This window comes from Neophocaena asiaeorientalis, unplaced genomic scaffold, assembly GCF_003031525.2.
Source record: "Neophocaena asiaeorientalis asiaeorientalis breed wild unplaced genomic scaffold, Neophocaena_asiaeorientalis_V1.1 scaffold461, whole genome shotgun sequence".
Taxonomy (NCBI): Eukaryota; Metazoa; Chordata; class Mammalia; order Artiodactyla; family Phocoenidae; genus Neophocaena; species Neophocaena asiaeorientalis.
This window is the reverse complement of record NW_020173230.1, coordinates 536,121-541,094: the sequence shown is the minus strand read 5'-3', so window position 1 is coordinate 541,094 and position 4,974 is coordinate 536,121. Positions and strand designations below refer to the sequence as shown.

The 4,974-nt window shown below is 41.9% G+C and overlaps 1 pseudogene; it reads left to right on the top strand.

Moving 5' to 3' along the window:
* The first annotated feature begins 3,450 nt into the window (after nucleotides 1-3,450).
* Nucleotides 3,451-4,035, top strand: LOC112399895 (60S ribosomal protein L9 pseudogene; annotated as a pseudogene).
* The last annotated feature ends 939 nt before the right edge of the window (nucleotides 4,036-4,974 follow it).

Below are 4,974 nucleotides of genomic sequence, written 5' to 3'. Positions count from 1 at the left end.
AAAAAGCACGTTCCTCTCTTGGCTTCCATAATATCACACAATTTTAGTTTTTCTCTATTTTACTGGCCCTTCATCTCAATATCCCCTTCTGGATCCTCCTTCTCCAAATGTGTAATTCTGTAGGGCTCTTGTCATGTCACTCCAAATTCTGTCAGGAGATAACCACGTGCACCGCTATCACTTTACATACCATCTATCACCTGACAACTCCCAAATGTATCTCTGCAACACAGACTTGTTCTCTTGGATGGCTTAAAAGCATCTCAAATTTGTCCGAACGTGAACTCTTGATATTCCTCCTAAAACTTCTTTTCTACTACCCTTCTCCATCCATTTAAATTAGCACACAATCCACCCACTTGTCCAAGCCTGAAACCTGAGAGTCAACTTTTATTCCATATCCAGAATATATCCAGGCTGCCTACAAATTAATAAAAAAATAAATAGGGCTTCCCTGGTGGCGCAGTAGTTGGGAGTCCGCCTGCCGATGCAGGGGACACGGGTTCATGCCCCGGCCCGGGAGGATACCACATGCCGCGGAGCGGCTGGTCCCGTGAGCCATGGCCGCTGAGCCTGCGCGTCTGGAGCCTGTGCTCCGCAACGGGAGAGGCCACAACAGTGAGAGGTCCGCGTAACGCAAAAAAAAAAATTAAATAAATAATAAATAGAAACATGATACATATAAAGATGCAATATTAAACATACAGGTAACCAAAAAGGAACCCCTAATGGCCAATAAACATAGGAAAAGATACAAACATTTCACTAGTTACAGGTAAGTGTAAGTTAAACAATGAAATATCATTTCAAACTATCATTTGCAAAAATTGGAGTTTTTGATACCGAGAGTTGGTGAGGATACGGAGAAAAGGAACCATCATACATCGCTAAAGAGTTATTTAGGGATATTGAGTGAAGCTGAAATGGTGCATACCCAATATCCAGTAGTTAATTCCCCTCTTGGGGACTTCCCTGGCTAAGACTCCACGCTCCCAATGCAGGGGGCCCGGGTTCGATCCCTGGTTGGGGAACTCGATCCCACGTGCCGCAACTAAGACCCAGCACAGCCAAATAAATAATAAATAAATTTTAAAATATATTCTAAAGATAATAATTCCCCTCTTGGTTCCCTTTAGACACCCCTATCTGTGCCTAAGGATATGTGTATAAAGATACTTATTGCAACATTGTTTGTAACAACAAATACAAAAATAGCCTAATAGCCATCAGTAGGGAAATAAACATATGCAAATAAATATTATAGAAAAGCTAGAATGAATCAACTAGATATACTTGTCTTATCATGGACATTTAAAACAACACAGTGGGGAATTCCTTGGCGGTCCAGTGGTTAGGACTCTGCAATTTCACTGCCAAGGGCATGGGTTCAATCCCTGGTCAGGGAACTAAGATCCTGCAAGTCATGCAGTGTGGCCAAAAATTAATTAATTAATTAATTAAAACACAGTGAAAGTTGCAGAAGCCTTATTTTATATGCATAATAATGTTTACTGAGAACTGTGTCAGCCTCATGCACACAGTTCTATGTGCTTTTACAAATATTAACTCATATATATATACAAATATTAACTCATATATATACAAATATTAACTCACATATATCATATATGTGTAACTGAATCACTTTGCTGTACAGCAGAAATTAACACACACTGTAAATCAACTATACTTCGATAAAATAAAACAACATTTTTAAAGGCCATTTCACTGTTCTGACAAGCCGGCTGCTTCAGGAAGGTAGGGGACATGGTAAGACCAGAGAATTTCATGAGCATAGATCCATTGCTACACTTCACTTGCTGGAAAGTGAGTTCCTTGATCAGAAGCTGTGTAGAATACCATTTCAGTGGATAAAGCATTCTGTAAGTCCAGATGGTCGTTTTGGCAGAATAATTGCATGCAGGGAAGGCAAATCTCTGCCCAGAGTAAGTGTCTAGTCCAGTAAGAACAAAATACTGCCCCTTCCATGATGGAAGTGGTCTAATATAATCAACCTGCCACCAGGTAGCTGGCTGATTACCCCAAGGGAATGGTGCCATATCGGGGGTTCAGTGTTGGTCCCGGCTGATGGCTGATTGGGCCCTCAGCAGTGGCTGTAGTCTTGGTGAGTGGAAGCCCATGTTGCTGAGCCCACCCATAACCTCCATTCCTGCCACCATGGTCACTTTGCCCATTGGGTGATTACAGGGGCAACTGGGGGAAAAGGCTGACTGGTATCCACAGAATGGTTCATCTTATTGACTTGATTATTAAAATCCTTTGCTGAGGGACTTCCCTGGAGGTCCAGTGGTTAGGACACCACTCTTCCACTGCAGGGGGCGAGGGTTCAATCCCTGGTCAGAGAACTAAGATCCCACATGCCACACAGTGCGGCCTTATTTAAAAAAAAAAATCCTTTGCTGAGTATTCACTTGGGACGAAAATATCTTCACCTTTTTCACCCATCCAGGGACGTGTATCCACATATCTCTTCCCCAGACTTCCCTGTCATCAATTATAGACTTGCATTCCTTCCAAGTCCCTGACCGTACAACCAAACCATTGGCCACACCCCATGAATCGGTGTATAATCACATCTGGCCACTTCTCCTCACAAGCAAAATGAATAACCAGATACATTGCTCAAAGTTCTGCTCTGTGGGAGGATTTCCCTTCACCATGTCCTTCAGGGATGTCCCAGAGAGGGGCCATGGTGCTACAGCTGCCCACTTGTGGGTGGTGCCTGCATACCCTGCAGAAACATCTGGAAACCAGGCCCAAGTCTTCCCTTCCTTTGTATATGCTCTGATCATAGGCAACTCTCCATAAGGCCATACTCGTAGGCGTGGAGAAAGAGGGTATTGTAGCAGGAGTGGGAACCGTGAACATTTGAGCCACTTCTTCATGTAAATTATGTGTGCCTTCAGGGTCTGCCTGGGCATGATTTCACTTCCATTTGGTGATGCAGTGCTTCTGCACATGCCCAACTTTATGGCTTGTTGGGTCAAAGAACACCCAGTTCATGATAAACCATTCAGGTAAATAAGATGTAGGATCTTACTTCCCCGCCCAGGTATCGAACCCATGCCCCCTGCACTGGAAGCACGGAGTCTTAACCACTGGACGACTGGATCCTTGGGAAGTCCCAAGGATCTCTTCTTTCAAGGCAGACACAGAGCTTCCACGTCAGTTAAAATCAAATCTGTAAAAGCTCATCCTTTTCTTTCCCCTTTGTCCAGTGACATTAGGAGTCACCAGTCAATCTCATTATACTTGTTAATTTAACAAAATGTTTTAAGGTATCATATACAAGGTCACCCAGATCCTTGCTTCTTATAAGTGTTTGATTAAGAGTATCCAGTGGTGATATTTTCTGTATCTCTTTTGCCACATCACGCCGTGTACCTCTAGAAATAGAGTCACTACTCTTTGCCGCATCTATTTCGAGGCGAGAATGAAGACCATTCTCAGCAATCAGACGGTCGACATTCCAGAAAATGTCGACATTACTCTGAAGGGACGCACAGTTATTGTGAAGGGCCCCAGAGGCACCCAGCAGAGGGACTTCAATCACATCAGTGGAGAACTCGGTCTCCTTGGAAAGAAAAAGAAGAGGCTCCGGGTTGACACATGGTGGGAGAATAGAAAGGAACTGGTGACTGTTCGTACTATCTGTAGTCATGTACAGAACGTGATCAAGGGTGTTACACTGGGCTTCAGTTACAAGACGAGTTCTGCGTATGCTCATTTACCCATCCATGTTGTTATTCAGGAAAATGGTTCTCTTGTAGAAATCCAAGATTTTGGGAGTGAAAAATACATCTGCAGGGTTCGGATGAGGCCAGGTGTTGCTTGTTCAGTATCTCATGCCCGGAAAGATGAGTTGATTCTTGAAGGAAACGACATTGAACTTGTGTCAAATTCAGCTGCCTTGATTCAGCAAAAGCCACAACAGTTAAAAACAAGGATATCAGAACATTTTTGGATGGTATCTATGTTTCTGAAAAAAGAACAGTTCAACAGGTTGATGAATAAGTTCTGAGTGATCCAGCTACAGAAACTGCAAGAGGCCAGACTCATATGTGATATTTTTTAAATGAATACAATCTCTTTTGACTTGGGCAATTTTTCTTAAACTGATTATCCTTTCCAACTATTTGGCCAGTAAGCAGTTAAATAAATTCTAGTGTGGTAAGAACAATAACAGAAGGAATGAGTGTTTTTTTTTTTTTTAGAAAGACTTAATGGGAGAAGTGGCTTGAAGGAATAGCAAGGGTATTTCAGGCAAGAGGAACATGGGTACTGGTGACAGGCAACACTGTGGTTGTTCATTATTGGATGAAGAACTTTGAGAGATGTCCTGAAGGTATCTGTAATTTTGCAGAGGCACGAATTTGAATATTTGTGAGGCAAGTGCCTGAGTCACAGTAACTTTGTGTGAAAAAGCAGCTGAGAAGTGATACAGTCTTAGTAAGACTTAGGAAAATTAGAAGATGGAGTTAATTTATATTCGTGATAAACATAGTTCCTGTGGCCCAAGGTTCTCTCAGTTTTACCCTAATTTCAGCCATTTACTCCTATGTCCTAGGCCTTGATATCTAAAAAAAAAACTTATAACCCTTCCATAATCTCTTCATCCCATGTGTCATGCTTCAGATACACTACCATACTAGACTATCTTAACTCAATAGGATTGCCTGTAAACCTCTTCCTTGATAGAAACTCCAACCTTATGATTTCTCGGGCAAAACATAACATTCAAGTTTGATTTCTCTTACATACTATGTGTCTAGCCTATCAGAAAAATCTGTGGGCTGTCCTTCAAAGTAAGGTTTATTCAAGGAATAAGCAAGAAAAAATAAAACCTATTTGGAACATAAAAAGAAAAAAAAAGATAGGAAAAAGAAATAGTCACTAGTCTTTCAACCTAATTTAATTAGAGAGCCAATTCCAGAAAGCCCGGAGCCAACTCAG